Below are 18,094 nucleotides of genomic sequence, written 5' to 3'. Positions count from 1 at the left end.
GGGCGGCGTCCTGGTGATGGTGGTGGTGGGTGCTGGGGGCCCGACCTGAATAATGATGACGGTCCTCGGGTCTCTCTTATGCGAAGATGAAGACCTACCTGAGGCATGTTCGTCTTGATCTGGCTGGAGTGATGAGTTTCAGAAATCTCAATGGAATAGTGCATCTTTTGCCTGGAGATTGCTGGGTCGAGTGGTATTCGGTCGTGCACACCCATGATTTTATTTCGACTATTTGGTTTTGGAGGGAGCGACGCGAAGCTCTGTTCTGTGTTGCCATCAGATGACATTGTGGTACATGGTGAAATCAGAGGCGGAATATCATGAAGGCCAGATTGGAGGACCGGAGGTTCGAGTCTCTGTATTGTTGAGTGACTTGCTTGGTGTTCTGAGTTTCGCTGCAGCAATATGTAAGTGGGCACGGCAGCACATGTGAAATTCAGAGTCTTACCTTTCAGGGTAAAAATTCCAGGTCTAACCTTAACTAGTTGTGCATGGCAATGGCTTTGTTGAAGGCATTGTTTTGAGAGCGAGGACTATCTTAAGGATGATCGACCCCCATCTACCCAAAGCGACGCTCTAAGAAAGGAGCAATGCACAAACGTCATCATCATTCTGATCAATGACTATATATTTTTACCCCGGAGAAAGTCCTCACTCACAAAATAATGTCTTCAACAAGTTTATTGCTAGGTAAAACTAAATAAGATCAGACCTTGACTTTTCACCCTGCAAGTTTAGACACCGAATTCCTCCCGTGTTGTCACCTTCACTTGTCAATGTTGCCGCTCCAAGGCGCAAATCATCAAGCCAAAATCTCGTCACCACCAAGACTTAAACCTCCATCGCTAGTATCTAGTTCTCGGCTTCCATATCATTCTCCGTGTCTAACTTCACACTGAAACTAAGACATGTAAGGCAATGGTAATAGACCAGAGAGCTATGCAATTCATCCTCTAAAACCAAATGGTAAAAAAATACGGTTACACGCGATCGAAACCAATCTGATATGGCAAGACGAAGCTATCTTTTTTTTGAACAAGTGAAGGGGTCTAGAAGGACCCCAATATATTCAGCACAGAGGTGGCAGGTACATTTTGCAGAAAGGCCCAAGCATCACTCGCCCTACAGAAGCAGGAATTTGAACATAGGGCCTTCCAAATTGTAAAAAATACCCTACAAAGAAAGCTAAAAAGTGAAAGGACGAGATGTCGCCTAGAGGGGGGTGGGTGAATAGGCGTTTAAAAAACTCTTGCGGATTTGTCTTGTAAGAATGCGAAATTAAATTAACGTTTAGTTTACAAGCACAAACCCTAAATATGCTAAGCTCAACTAAGTGTAACAATAACAACTAGAGCTAAGCAAGATAGGCACAAGATATATGTAGCACAAGTGATAGCAAGATATATGTACTTCAAGCACGATGGCTATCACAAGGAAAGAGAACTCGGGTATAGAAATAACCGAGGCACGCGGAGACGAGGGTGTATTCCCGTGTTCCCTCCCTTTGCAAGAATGTACGTCACGTTTGGAGGAGTGGAGGTCCCACGAAGGATTCCCCGCGCCACGAAGGCTCACCCTATTCTCCGAGCCACACCCGCGAAGGATAATGGCCCTTTCCTTATGGTTAGTTTTTCCTCCGCTCCGGAGATGGCAAGCTCCACAACCACTTCACAAGTTCCACGAAGGAGAAGCCCGAGCCTCTTCACAATCTTCCTTGAAGAGATCACCGGAGCACCAACCGCCAAGCCAACTAGGAGGTCAACCTCCAAGAGTAACAAGCTCACGGTCTCTCACTCGAACTAATCGTGTTGGAGAGCTCAACACTATGCAATGATGCAAAGCAAGAACACTAGAGGCGTTCAAGTCCTTCACACTCAAATCCCACCCAAGCAACAAATGCTAGGATGAGATTGGAGAGGAAGAACAATGGGTAAAGTCAACAAAAGACTCCAAGATCTAGATCCAAAGGGTTCCCCTCACTTAGAGGAGAAATTGATTGGTGGGGATTGTAGATCTAGATCTCCTCCCTCAAATCCTCAAGAATGGGCAAGAATCATGGGAGGAATCAAGAGGGGAAGGTAGTTCTTCGAATAGCAACAATGGAGGTGAAGAAAGGGGAAGAACTACTTCAGCTCAAGGTGGAAGAAGGCTATTTATAGTAGGGGAGAGAAAATAACCGTTGGGGGAAAAAACAACACTTAAAATCGCGCGGAAAAACAGCCCAGCCGGCGGCCCAGCCGGCCGACCGGGGCTGAGGCCGGATCGTGGACCGACCCAGCAGTCGGTCTTGGGCCAAAAGGCCACTGAACGCGGCCCGGCAGGCACCAGCGCCAGACCCGGCGCGGACTGGGTGGGCCGGTGGCTGGTCCGGTCAGGCCGGCCGGTCGACTGGCCACTCCCCTCTTTTTTTTCTTTTTAATCTTTTCTCCTTTTTCTTTAATAACAGATGCTCCCGAACTCCGAATTGAGTGAAACTAATTTTGTTTGAAAGATAACAACAAATGCTATCCTATAGAAAGTGAAAACACAAGAATCTGTAGGAGGGGATTTTATCATGAATATAAAAGGTAGAACCTTATATCATGAATAACCGGTAAAATCACCCAACCTTGAAAATGCCATAGAAGAGTTATACGAACTCTGTTTTTGATGAACTTGGGCTTGTTGTAAAGCTAGCAACAAGCTCAAGAACCTCACACAGAGAAACACCAAGAAGCAATAGGGATATGCAAAGTATGCAAAGGATTGAGCTCCCTAAGACGATGCGATCAAGTTACCCAACCGAAAGCCCCTCTTAATAGTGTGGCTATCTATCCTATAATCCGGTCTCCCATCAACCACCTTGAGACCGGTAAAAGGAAAACCTATCAAGGCTATACCTTTGCCTTGCGCATCCCGCTTGATCTTAATGATAACTCTTCAAGCTTTACTCAAGCCGGAGTGCCTCACTTGATCATCGTTGCTAAGTGAAGACTCACAAATGCTCCCCCATACACCATGATGGAAAGCTCCATTGATGCACATCTTCACATGTCCATTATCACCAAATGGACGGCAAGCTTCAAGCATGTGATTATACCTGGCCATGGGCAGCCCGGCCCAGCCCAAAATTCTCGGGCCAAGCCCGACCCGACCATGTCTCTGGGCCGGGCCTGGGCCTGATTTTGTGGCCCGATGCTTTGGCCGGGCCGGGCCTGGGCCGTCATTTTACGCATTTTACTGAAGCGGCCCGGCCCGAGGACCGACGGGCTTTCTCCTCCATGGGCCGGGCTTGGGCCACTTTTTTCGGCCCGACGGTCGGGCCGGGCCGGGCCTGGGCCGGGATTTTTTGCATCGGGCTTTGGTCGGCCCGGCCCGAGAAATGCACAGCTATACATGTGATCCACTTGAGATGCTCATCTTGAACTTGCCCAACTCAACCTTGTATCTTCTCATACTCTATCATAATATCTTGAGGTGTATAAAGAATTCTTTACTTGGAATCAAGCTCTCGAGATCTGGATCATTCATTGCTTATCACATAAGATAGAGCATGGCTAATATTGAGTTCCACATAAGAACTCCTTCTTCATTTCTTCTTCTTGATCATATCACATATAGATCTTCAAATCGATGATCTTGATGCCAATACACAAGGTGTATCTTTATCTTCATGGCATCCATACTTGAATCCAACACATGGAATACAAGTAGAACCTATGGAATATTCCTTCATATAAAATCAATGAAAACATTAGTCCATAGGGGTTGTCATTAATTACCAAAACCGCACATAGGGACAATATACCCTTACAATCTCCCCCATTTTGGTAATTGATGACAACCACAATAACAGGGTTTATATAATGAATATTAGAGAAAAGTACGCAACTTATCCGAGAATAAGTTGTATACAAGAGCTTGTATTTGATATGGTCAAGTAACACAAAGCTACTATCCCATATCAAAATCAACTCTACTCACACAACTACAACTAATGCAAGGGATGTGAGTAGAACCAATATATATAGAGCAAACTCCCCCACAATGTATGCACGTGTGATGAACATGAATTCATTGCATACATTGTCAAGATTAACCCTTGGGACAATTTCCACCATATATATACAACCATGCAAGACATATAAATATGGAATGCATGAGAGGCAAAACACTTAAGCACAAACCAAACTTAAGTATAAAACCATTCCCTTAAACCCTCTAAACTTCTCCCCCATTGGCATCAAGTGCCGAAATGGGAGAAAAATTTCGAAAGCCAATATAATGTGAGTTCCTCCCCAAGGTGTGCACTTCTCATAATTTGAGTGGAATCAAATGCACATATCCAATGACGAATACTTGAAGGAAGTCAAACTATATTGAGGATCAAAGATTGCATAAAGATAACATGGTGAAGAAAGCTTCAACAAATAAAGCAAGCAATCGAAGAACCAATTGGACAAACAAAGATATCATGATAAGAGAGATATAGTGCTTTAAATAAAATAAGGAAGCTCCCCAAGGTTCGTGCATAATTTATAGTGTTTGCATTTGAATACAATATGCACAAACATGGAATCCTTACTCCCTCTATATCATTTAGAACACAACCAAGATAAAGATAATATGCTTATCAAGAATAACTTGAGTCCAACAATTACAAGATATGAGTGCATGAAGAAGGACAAAAAAACCAAGCACTCATAAATCTTCTTTACCAACACCACTAAGAAACAAAAGGATAAAAGATGGTCGGCAAAGAACAAGGATATCAAGGTGATGGATTAACGCTCTTATGTATATAAGTTTCTAAAGTGGACAAAGTGATCTATAAAGAAACATGCACACACAAAAGGTTAACAAAATAAATAAGAAAAGATATCCAAGATGAAGTCATAAAATATACCAAAGGATGTTTGCTTAAGAAGCATATATAGCCTATGGCTCCAATTTTCACTTATGGTATATGAATGAGCTTCAACCAAATAAATCTCAAAAACATCACAACTAACAATAAGGGAAGTAAAGCTAGTTGAAATGTTTTGAGAGAGGCAACAAGTATCACAAATAGGGATTTATTTCGCAATTTTATCAAAATTGCACATAAGAGTTCTTTGAGGAATTGATATGCAATACATTGCTAGAGGGCATATTTGGGTAGGTGAATCATAAACATGATTTTTATATATTCCCAACATATGCATCTTCTCAAATTACTCAAATGTACAATAAGAAGTTTTATTTAAAAGGATTTTTCAATAACCGCAATAATTTCAAAATAAAGAACTTCATGCCAAGATGCAACCTACAAGAGGTTGGATGCTATATGAGTATGCATGAATAAGATACCTTTTACCGAGATAGCAATGGCCTGATGTAGTAGATAAGAGTTCATCGATCATCCTAGCTTGTCTCCAATTCTCTTATGGTGACAACACCTTCCTTATAGATGAGACAAGCCTCCATTGCATCTCCAATGTACCTAAAACAACATTCAAGTACATCTTGGCCCCCAAACTCATTGGGTCCAACATGGTTAGACTAACCACAATACATAGGACACACTCCATATAAATATGTGCATATTTATAGGTGAAATTTGAATTTCATGCACATCTTAGCCTTTTAGGATTCGATGGAGTATACCCTATATAATGGATCAAAGAAAGCAAGCATGCTACAAGTATAAACAAATTACATATAAGCATGCACAAAAACTTTTAAAGATCCAAGAAAGATATACTTTGGACAAAACACCAAATGAATTGAATAAGGCATAAGGGTGTGACCAAACAAATTTGTTGTCCAAATTATATCAAAGACGCAAATCACAAAAGATTTGTTCACAAAGTTCAACAAATGAGCTAAGAAGAAACCATTGAGCAAGGATGAAATAGAGCAAACATGCTCAAAGATTTATCTCATTCAAGCAAATAAAACATGTAAGAAGGAATGAGATAGAAAACTCCCAAAAGAGCAAGGTTCGAACAAATAAACCAAACCATCTACACTTTTCACAATGACACAATGTACCAGTAAGGAAAAGGTTTGTCTTCCAAAACGAATACTTGATATGAATCAAAATAATTTATCAAAAGATTTTTCAAAGGAACAAGGAAGACACATGGGAGCAACACACATTTCTTGGAAATAAAATAAGTCAATAAGAAGCAATCCAAGGTGAAGATGATCCATAAATTCAACCACATACAAGGTTATCAATTGTCAAAGACAATGAGAATATTGGAATTAACTTCCGGTGGTATATTTCAAGGATAGTAAGGATCAACTTCACAATAAGAGGCATAGGATAAGTATATAGAATTAATCACTATGCACTGATGAAGATTCTTGATAGCTTCAACTAGTCAAACAATCACGCACGGCAATGATTAGAATAACTTGAAGCAAACGGTGTCCCTAATAATATATAGAGATATGTATTTGAGGGAAAAACCGTACCAAGAATTTCTTACTCAAACAAGAATCCATACGATGAGAAAATAAAAGCTTTTTGATAGAAGTGGAGCTTGTTTGAGCAAACATGCCACCTAGGAACAAGATAATTAAGAGTATCAACTCTAAGTGGCATAACCTCATATGTTCACATTTTCTAGGCTTGTGATATGTACAAAACATATTACTCCCCCATAATGTGATAAATCATTTCTTCTAATCAAGAGGCAATTAAAATCGACTAGAGATGATTAATGGATATTTAGAATTTGAATTTCTCATGAGTATGACATACCACATAGTAACTAGATAATCTTGCAATATCAATGTGTTGCGGTCAAAAACCCACCGGCGAGCAGCGACGGGCAACACAGTAGAGCCGGGAGGCTCCCAGGATTGCGGTGGACCCTGGTCCCTCGGGCGACGGCCCGCAATGCCTTCTGGCACACGTCCTGGTGCTTACGAGGGCGTGCCACCTGACCTATACCTGGTCAGGAAGGTGATGGATTGCTTCGACTAGTTTTGATGCGGGGTGGCCTTCGGACACCTCCACACCAAGACCAACAAGTCCCCCAAGTGGACCAATGACTCGGGCTCGAGTTAAAGCGCTACATGATAAGGTGACCTCGCTCCTAGCCACCCTTGATCTCGGTACACCTTTGGATGGAATGCTACCTCATGCCGATGTGCTATGTGTCATTAGGTACAAGGCGCATCAAGACACCGGAGAGGAGGACAAGCCATGGCCAAGGGAAGGAGAGGAGCCTCAAGTCATGAAGATGGACACGAAGATAGACCCGACGTCACGCGAAGCGCTCGATGGAAGGGAAGACGCCGGCCGGTCCAGGACCCGGCTCGACCGGACGCACAACGGGCCGCCCGGTCACAGATCCGGTCAACCGGCCGCCAACCGGATTTCCCTCCAGCTCGTACCGGACACCAACCGGACGGAAACTTGCGAGGTTTCCGGTTGGCGACCGGTCGACCGGACCCAGGACCGGACCACCCGGTGATAGGCCCGGTCTGACCGGCCCCAGGACCGGATCTGACGAGGAGACCCCACCAAACTGCCTAAGTTATCCTGTTCTTGTACCTTTTCGCCTGGCTGGTTGTGTATGCCTATATAAGGACCTGGAACCCCTCCCTTACCCCTTAGACATATTTTGAGCTTAAACCAACTTTGAGCTTAGTCTCCCTAGGGTTAGCATCCATCTTGGACAAGCATCCCTCTGTAATCAAGGCCATCCTTGTTGTTGATTTGGGTATTGTTGATTGAGATTCTAGTGCAAGGCACTCTCTCTCCCTCACCAATCTCCTTTCTCCAACACCAATCTCTCACCGGGAATTCTGCCGCGTGCCTCTTCCGGGTGATTCTATTGGCGTGGTCCATCGAGCCACGGGGGTAAGTATCGGGTGTATCGGGTTGGTGTGCGTGCGTGAGTACCGGTGTTCTTCGTGTTCTTCGCGTTCCTCTCGCTCTCCCACCTTTTCCCCTCGATCCTTGGGTCAAATCGCGAGATCGGGCCAACCCCTAGATCTCAGATCTCATCATATGGTATCAGCAGCTCTTGGTTACCGCGATTTTGACCCTCCACCCACCCGATTTCGTTTCTAGAAAATTTTCCAAAAAAATCCCCAAAAATAGCCCCAAAGTGCCTTTGGACCGATCTGTGATTTGGTTGCATTTTGAGTGGTTTTGGTCCGTGGATTTGGTGTTGATGTGCTTGATCTACTATTTCTCCAACTTTTAGCCTCCAATTCCATCGTTTTCCCGTCGATTTGCTCTTTTGGTTTTGGTTTGGGGAAGAACAGGAGAGAGAAACGCAAAACCCGGTTGAGAAACCGGTCAACCGGCCCCCAGACCGGCCGATCCGGCGCAGAACCCGGTCAACCGGCCGCCAACCGGACCATCCGGTCCAGAGTCCGGTCAAACCGGATCCCAGACCGGGCGACGATCCGACCCTCCTTCGAGCTCGTCTTCGGCTACCACCACCACCACCACCACCACCATCATCGCAGGTATAACTTGCAGTTTTCCCTTGTAGCCCTTTTCCTTTTGCGATCTATCCCATCGAGCATTGCTTATCTAGTGTTGCGAGACATTGCACGTGACCCCGATTGTGAGGTGTGTGTGTAGTGTGGAGTAAAGCTTCTAAGCAAACACTCGTGTGGCAAGATAGCAAAAGCGAGCTAACGCTAACATAGTGCGAGAAAAAGCCGCAAAAACACAAAAAGAGTGCAAAGCGCACCATCCATACAAAAGAGTACAAGTGCCACCATAGATACAACGAGTGCAAGTGTCACCATATACAAAAGAGTTACAAGCTTTTACGCAAAAAGAGAGAAGAGAAGAGAGGTCACGTGTGAATCTAGTTGTCTCTCCATTTGCAACCAAAGCTTTGCCTCTCCTTGTGTTAGTGTGACACCGAGCATCCGTACATACAATTTTCCGCTCACTTTTGGTTGCACTAACCCCGTTTATCCCGTGTGGTGTTCCACAACTTTTCCGTGTTTATAGTGATCTTCACATTGACAGTTGGATTTTTGGGCCTCACCCACTTTTGACAACATACTTGATCTCGGATTTTGTCTTTTGGCTTTCCACCATCCTCTCCTAACACCATATTTGCTAGCTTTTGCGTGTGGTTTTGCGTGTGTCCCCGATACACTTGATCCTGCTTTTGACTTGGTGGATTGCCTCAATACTATCTTACCTTGGTAAGAGTGCGAGGTAGTCTCCTTCCACTAACATACACAACATAGTTCTTGTCTTTACATCATGGATAGGAGCGGAGATGACGCAAGGGATGGAGAAGTCCTCCGCAACACCGAGAGGTTGGCTACTCAATACAACCTATGGACGCAACGCCAAGAGTTCAAGGAGCAACTCACACTCTTCGAGACACGCATCGATGAGCAATACGATGAAGTGGCACACAACTTCTCCGTTGTGAACCAAGACTTGGCTCTCCTTCGCGAAGCTACGGACAACTTGAATGGCCAAATGGCGGCCAATGATGCGAACATGGAGCGGCGCATGGATAGCCTCGAGCGCGCCATCACCAACTTGGGTCGTCATCACCGACACCGTTCTACTTCATCATCATCAAGCTCGTCACAAGATTACTACTCTCATGGTCACCGTTCGTCCTCAAGCTCCTCCTCAAGGCATAAAGACCATAATCGACCTCATCGCTCACATGCTCGTCATGAAGACTCTCGCTCCAACTCTAGGCGAGGAGAAATACATCGCCATGTTCGTCCACAAGAACGTCCTCCACAAGATCGTCCTCCATGGGCGTGACGGCCATCCACATGACAACGTCTTCCACAACATGGAACCACATGGTGATGCTCAAGGCCATGGACATCAAGACCAACCGAGGCGTGATCTCCGCAATCATCCTCGCCATGACCAACGTGGAAGAGGAGACCCACAACATGAGCAAGATGAGAGGGCCATCCTTGGGCGTCGTCAACCACCTCGTCAAGATCTTCAACAACATCATCATCGGGAACAAAGTGAAGCTAGTGTCCAACTTCAACACCAACCCAATGCTATGGTTGGCCGCGGAAGACCTCCTATACCACCTCAAGCCGCACGAGATGAAGGCATCCGTCCTCGCCGAAGAAACTTGGAGGATGAAGAGATGGAAGGCTCAAGTTCACCATGCCCAAGTTCAAGGGTGAAGAAGATGCCGAGGCCTACCTCTCATGGGCACTCAAGGTTGACAAGATATTCCGCATCCACAACTACTCCGGTGCCAAGAAAGTGGCCATGGCGTCTCTTGAGTTTGAGGATTATGCAAACACTTGGTGGGAGCAAGTCCTCACCCTAAGGGAAGAAAAGGGTGAACCTCCAATTGACACTTGGGAAGAGATGAAGGAAGAGATGCAAGCTCGCTTTGTACCAACCCACTACGAGACCGACCTCTTCAACAAGCTCCAAAAGTTTAAGCAAGGTACCAAGACCGTCGAGGAGTTCTTCAAGGAGATGGAGTTGACTATGATGAGAGCCAACATCCAAGAATCCGAGCAACAAACCATCGCTCGCTTCTTCAATGGCCTCAACTATCCCATCAAGCGAATTGTGGAGTTCCAACCTTACTCCAACATGGTTGAGTTGGTCCACCAAGCCTCCAAGGCCGAGCGCCAAGTGAGTGAGGACATCAAGTACTCCAAGTCCAAGTCATAATTCGCCTCCAAGCTCGCGACAACGACAACTACAACAAGTGTCAAGCCTACCGCCTCTTCTACACCATCCAAGCAACCGACTATCCAAAGTCGCATGAAGCAAACGGTGTCCTCTACCGCCTCCTCTAAGGCCTCTACGGGACCCTCTAATGTCACTTGTTTCAAGTGTGGCACCCAAGGTCACAAATCCTTTGAGTGCAAGAATACCAAGGTCATGATCACCATGGAGAATGGTGACATAGAGACGCTCGATGAAGATGAATATGAAGCTATGGTACAAGCCGCCGTCGCAAGTGAACAAGCTTATGAGGAAGATAGTGGAGAAGACCCTCTCTTATGTGTGCATGACCCAAACCTTCTCTTGTGGTCACAAGGGTGCTAACAACTCAACCTCAAGCTATGGAAGACCAACGGTGCAACATCTTCCAAACCCGTGCCGGTATTGGTGGCAAGTCAATAAAGGTCATCATCGATGGAGGAAGTTGCCATAACCTTGCAAGCACCGAGTTGTGTGAGAAGCTCAATCTTACACTTCGCAAGCACCCTCACCCTTACCATATCCAATGGTTGAGCGACAAGGGCAACGTCAAGATACAACATACCGTCACCGTCAACTTCAAGATCGGCCCCTATGAAGATTCCTTTGAATGTGACGTGGTGCCCATGACGGTGTGCCACATGTTGCTTGGCCGCCCATGGCAATTCGACAAGAAGGCTATACATGACGGACACACCAATGCATACACCTTCAAGGTCAAGGATAGGAAGTTCGAGCTACGCCCCATGACTCCTAGCCAAATCATCGCCGACAATGCGAAGGCTCTAGCGAGGGCACAACATCACTTCCACCATAGTGAGTTGAGAGGTGAGGGAGCGACCCACCAAATGGAGAGTGAGCGCCACAAGCCATACATGAGTGAGCGAAAGAGCGTCCTCCTAGCCACCAAAAGCGAGTGGAGAGAATGCAAGCAAACCCATCCACCATATTGCACTACGTCCTCATTTGCAAGGGACCATCATCGGAGACTAACGACTTAACCACAATTCCTTCGTCTTTGTTGTTGTTGGCGTCAGAAACCCACCGGCGGGCAGTGACTGGCAACACAGTAGAGCCGGGAACAACTAGGGCTGCGGCTGGCCCCAGTCCCTCAGAGCGACGGCCCGCAAAGCCTCCTGGTCACACGTCCGATGCTATCGCAAGGGCGTGCCACCTGACCTATACCCGGTCGGGAAGGTGTTGGATGATGCCTCGCTTAGTTTCTGCATGGCATACACGTAAACGTTAAATACGAGCCTCGATCGGCTCTCGGGTTATCTCGTGAATCGGCTCAAAGAGCCGATCCACCCATGATTCGTACAAGGTGTCCGAATATATGGTGGTCCTGCTTGATCAAGATAAAGTTAAAACGATCTACGACGATTTAGGGTTTTCACCGCATAATCGGATCATCCTACTCACGATTGGGCCTCGCGCTCGCGTACGGTGACCGTAAGCCGATCCTAGACAGGGCCTAAAAACCAACACGAGGTTGATCCCCGGAACGTCCTGTCTAGGGCTAGCAAACTCCACCCTACACGCCGCTGGATCCTCCAACCCTTTGTAAGGCCTAACTATTGCGGATGTTAAACTAATCCTTGATGAACAAGGAGCAACCGTAACGGATCGGATCTACTAAACTATGATCAAGCGGGGTGCCGCCCCTACACCTAAGACAGGTGTAAGGGCGGCTAGATGCATAAGGGTTGCACTACGACAGCATATGATACGAAGAACAATGCTAACCCTAACACATCTAAGATAACTACGTTGCTCGCCATCAAAAAGGCTTCAGCACAAGCAACGCATGAACAACGTGGGCAGGCTTGTGCTGCCTAGATCGCAAGATGCGATCTAGGCAGCATGGTGCTTACCGGAGAAACCCTCGAGACGAAGGAGTTGGCGATGCGCCGAGATTTGTTTGTGTTGAACGTTGGTTGTTGTTTATTCCATAAACCCTAGGTACATATTTATAGTCCAAGGGACTTCCTAATTCGGGCGTGCACCTAACCGTGCACGGGTAAAACTCTAACTCCTAATCGACACATAACCTAATATGTTACAGATACAAGGGCAAACTAGCCCAAACTTTGCATGTAAGGCCGATTCACGTATTTCTTCTATATATATTCTTCAAGTCCATCTTGATCGCGGCCCACCTCTGACTCGGTCAAATTCTGGTGATAACACATGCCCCCTGGTTTTGGAAATGTCATTTCCAAAATCATTACGCTTTTCTTTCGTCGGGTCATATCGTGGCAGAGCAGAAACCGCCGCAGAATCCTCATCATGATGCCTTGCCCCCTCCACTTCTCCACGTGGCCGCAAAATTTTCCTGTTGGGCAACATCTCCTCGGAAACTGTTGTGGCATTGAATCTCCCTCATATCCCTTTTATTTAACCGTTCTAAACAGCTTGCTCCTCCTTCGTCCTCCTCGCATTAGCACCAAAAAACCCTCTGTGCCGCCATGTCTTCTTCCTCCTCCTCCTCCTCCGAGCTTTCCTACGGGTCCTCCTCCTCCCGCGAGACGCCGCCGGAAATCCGTGCCCCAGAAGAATGGGACGAGGAAAGCCACGCCTCCTCCATCTGGTCCGAGGACGACAAGTCCTTAACCAGCAGGGATGAAGATCTTCGGTTCCTCGCCGACGGGGAACTCGGAGTCGGAAAGCGAGGACGACCGGTTCCCCTGGGACGGCTGCCCCACCTCTGAAGAAAAGGAAGAGGAAGACGACGACGATGACGACGACTCCCTCGAGGGCTACCCGCCGGCGAAACGCCTCCGCATGTGGTGGGATGACGACAGCAGCGACGATGAAGACGGGGATGAAGCTCCCGTAGAGGGCTACGGGAGTAGCGACGAGGAGCCCATCGGCAGCAGTGCCGATGAGAGTTCCGAGGATGCCGACGAGGGCAGCGATGGCCCATAGATTAGGATCTACTAGTGTAGGCCTAGCAGTAGTAGATTGGTCAATAGACCCTTCTTTGCTCTTCCTTCTTTGAGCAATCGGCTCTTTCTTTGTAAGAACTCCTGTTTATGAATGAAGAAGTTTCCCCAATTTGACTTTGCCGATTTCTTTTAAACCGATTCTCAATGAGCCGATGGCAACGCATCGGTCTCTCATAATCCGCCCTCCCTTTCTTCGACCACAGGGTGACTGCAATCTTGGTCAAAACTCAAAAAGCCGATGTCAGCGCATCAAGTCTTCATGAACTATCCTTCATCCTTTCGAACAATGAATTTGAGTTCCGCCAGATCACCACCCTTGACGAAAATCGCGGCGCAGGACTAGCCGATGGCCCCCAATCGGCTTTCAAAAACAGAGCATCCACCAAGCTAGCTGCCCCCCGAGTCTCAGTCAAGGCGAAACAGAGACAAGGGCATGCCATTCAGAAAAATGGACCTGGGCTAGATCATGTCTGAGAGAACTATCATGCAGAGCCAGCCGATTCCCAACAAAATCGGCTCTTCAGAGCAGAGAACCTTCAGGGTGAGCTGCCCCCCGAGCTTCTTCAGACCGCTTCTTCGTCTTTGCAGGCCAGATCGGCTCCTTTCCTTCGGTGGATCTGAGGCAACCCACCCTTGGCCTGATGTGCACATCATGCTGCTCTCGGCATTGTTCTTGAAGAGAGGATCTGAGCCATCAAACCACTCCATTGAGGAGTTCTTCCATTAAAGTCTCTCTTCGTGGCCCAGTTCCTGCTCCATTGATCCTCTGATCATAACAGTTATATCCTCAAGTCGATGTCTGCTGCATCGGCTGTGCTTAAAATTTTTTGAATTTTTTACGGCCGATTTATGTATCGGCCCCCATACCTCAATACCTATCATCAAAGAATATCTTGGGCTGCTGGGTACTTGCAAGACATTCCTACTGCATATCCTCGTGTTTCGTCCACCTAAGTGCCCCCCGAGCCGATTCTGTCAAGAGAATTGATGGTATCGGCTCTTCAGGTATCCCCTGTTGGATTAAATGCTGAACCCAGGCAGAATGGATGGTGAGGATAATTTTGGCCGATTGCTGGAATCGGCCTCCACGTTGCTTGTTCGATGAAGGTTTTGTAATGTCCCTCCATAAATTTTTGGGGCCGATCACAAGGATCAGCCTCGCCACGTTTGCTCATTGATTTGCTCCAGCTACATGGTTAGGCCAGTGGATAAAACCAGCCCAATCTCTGATTTTATCATGTTGGTGCGCTTGCTGTCGTCCACCTCGAGTGCATCGTGTAATCGTGGAGCACTAAGCTTCGTCGGAAGGACGAGCACCATGTTTGTGCCAGCCGATGTTTCATCATCGGCTTTGCTTTGCTTGGGGCGCCACTCCATTTTCCGTGGACGACCCTCTTCATCCGAGGGTTCGCTGAACTTTCGCAGCCGGATCAGGTCGTGCCTTCCTCGGTGTATGCAAGTATAGCCTTTCGGCTTCCTCCGAGCCGCGCAATCGCTGAACCCTGCGCTTTTGGGAACGGCCGAGCCCATCGGGGCACCACCTTGGCCGGTGGTACTGTCTTCTTCTTCCCCCTCGTCTTCCGAGATCCTCGAGATCTTCTAACCGAGGGGACTCGGCACGTTTGCTTTGTGGCGGGAGAGGCCCTAGGCGCTTGAACACGGACACGTTGGCTGTCTCCTTCTTCTTCTGGTTGCATTCTGGGCAATTGCCGATTGTGGGCAATCGGCTCATTCCTGAATCCCAGTAGTGTCTGAAGAAGGGGCAGTCCCAGTGCCTATCCACGTCGTCTCGCTCCCCTGACTTTCCTTGGCACGGCGCTCGTGCTCCTCCTCATCGCGATCGTGCCGATGATGTCTTCTGGCTTCTCTAGCCAGACGATCTCTTTCATCATCATCGCCGTATCGCCGGCGTTGGTCATACCGACTCACATACTTGTTGAGGAGGTGATCAGAGAGAGGTCGCTGATATCTTATGTTCTTCACTTCTCCCTCCGTGACGTAGCGCTTGCCGTCTTGGCGGAGCCGATCGCGTGGAGCGGCTTCCTCTCGTATCTTTGCTATGAGAGCAGCTGCCCTCATCTCCGTCCTTGCCAGAGTGGTTCCCAAGCCCTACCATGTTGATATTGCACGAGAGATCTGGCTGGCACCCTCCATGGTAAGTATACTCCACCATGTTCACGGCGGGGAAGGGGTGTGTGTCGACTTTCATGGCGTACTTGGTTGAAAATTAGCCGTCCATTTTCTATCGCCATTTGGATGCTGCTGCCGCCACACCCGGCAGTCGTTGGTGGTGTGGGTGAACGTGTTATGCCACTTGCGGTATGGCTTTCCGTTCAGCTCTTGCACCGTGGGGATCTTGTGGCCTTCGGGTACCTTTATATGCTTCTCCGTGAGTAAGAGATCGAAAATCTGCTCGGTTTTGGTCACGTCGAAGTCGAACCCTTTTGGAGGGCCTTGTGGCTTCACCCATTTGCAGGACACGGGGCTTGCCGCTCGAGTCCATTCAGCCACTGCTACCTCTCGATCTCCCGCAGCACCTTCATCCTCGTCTGCCTCAACCAGGGTCACCGCACGCTTGAATTTGTCCTGGTAAACATCTGGGTGGCGCTGTTCATATGCTGACAGCTTCTGCACCATGTGTGCCAATGAAGGGTAGTCTGCTTGGGAGGCCACGTCCTTGATCGATGCTGAGAGACCCACCACCGCCAACTCGACTGCTTCTTTTTCACTTACATGAACCGAAAAGCATCGGTTCCTAATGGTCCTGAAGCGCTGGATGTACTCTGACACTGTCTCCCCGCGCTCACGTCGTACTTGTGCTAGATCGGCAATGCCAGCCTCGGAAGCCTCCGAGTGATACTTGTTCATGGAACTGCTCTTCCAAGCTGCTTCCAAGTCCGGATGGAGTTCGGTGGCAGCGATGTGTACCACCCGAAAGCCGATCCTGTGAGGGACTCGTGCGAAGAACCTCACACGCAACTCGTCCGATGCTTGAGATCGTGCCTGCCTGTGCCAAATATCGGCTCACATGCTCGATGGAGCTGGAACCATCTGATCCACTAAACTTTGTGAAGTCCGGGAGCCGATATTTGGGTGGTAGCGGGATCAATTCGTAGTCGTTGGGGGTACGGCTTGGTATAGCCGAACGTCTTCCTTTTCGGCATCATGCCGAACTGATCTTTCAGAATTGTACAAATCTGATCCGCGGTGATGGCTGAAGGTGTCGAACCCTGAAGATTCGCTGGGGTGGCATACTTGACCAGCCATGCTTGCTTTTCCGGTTCTAAGCCAACTGCAGGAGCTGGGCTCTGGAGGTTTGTCGGAGTGGCGTACTTAGCTAACCACGTTTGCTTCTCAAGCTCGGCTCCCGACGTTCCTCCTGCTGTTGCAACCTGGTTCGAGAGTGCCCAGGTATTGCAGTCTGGTACGTATGCGCATGCGTATCCGTGCGGGATCTCCTTGGGCGCCTCGGGTAGGAATTGGTAGTCACTAGGATCACCACCAATCTTGTAGACGACGTATGCCGATGAGTTCGGCACTTCCGGTGCTGCCCATGCGAACGGCAGCGGAGGATGGGACTGGAGTGGCATCTCTCCTTTGTAAGTCCCCAGAGCTGGTCCCGACGGAGAATACCGATGGCTCATGATTTCCTGGACCACGCGCAGAGCGACACGCTCCAGAGTGTTTACCAGGCTCTCAGAGTGGAGGTGCAGCGAATGAGCCACCATGTAGTTGATCTCCTGACGCAACGACCTGGTGCGTTCTTCTGACGGGGCGGACAGGTCCACCCCATCAAGTGCGCCTTCAGGTGAGAACCCCTTCCACCTGACGCCATGGGAGCGGGTTCTGTGGAAAGAGCCGATGAGTTCGGCTTCGAGGACCGCCTTGATCTCGTCATGCTTCTTCTTGAGCTCGTCGGTCAGATCCTCATACTTGACAGGAGTGCTTTCCGCCATCTCGGATGTAGATGGCGATGCGGTGGATGTCGAAGATTGTCCCACCGGGCGTGCCAGAATGTGTTGGCGTCAGAAACCCACCGGCGGGCAGTGACTGGCAACACAGTAGAGCCGGGAACAACTAGGGCTGCGGCTGGCCCCAGTCCCTCAGAGCGACGGCCCGCAAAGCCTCCTCGGTCACACGTCCGATGCTATCGCAAGGGCGTGCCACCTGACCTATACCTGGTCGGGAAGGTGTTGGATGATGCCTCGCTTAGTTTCCTCGCATGGCATACACGTAAACGTTAAATACGAGCCTCGATCGGCTCTCGAGTTATCTCGTGAATCGGCTCAAAGAGCCGATCCACCCATGATTCGTACAAGGTGTCCGAATATATGGTGGTCCTGCTTGATCAAGATAAAGTTAAAACGATCTACGACGATTTAGGGTTTTCACCGCATAATCGGATCATCCTACTCACGATTGGGCCTCGCGCTCGCGTACGGTGACCGTAAGCCGATCCTAGACGGGGCCTAAAAACCAA

This window comes from Lolium rigidum, chromosome 1, assembly GCF_022539505.1.
Source record: "Lolium rigidum isolate FL_2022 chromosome 1, APGP_CSIRO_Lrig_0.1, whole genome shotgun sequence".
In the NCBI taxonomy this organism is placed as follows: Eukaryota; Viridiplantae; Streptophyta; class Magnoliopsida; order Poales; family Poaceae; genus Lolium; species Lolium rigidum.
Note: the sequence above shows the minus strand (reverse complement) of the source record.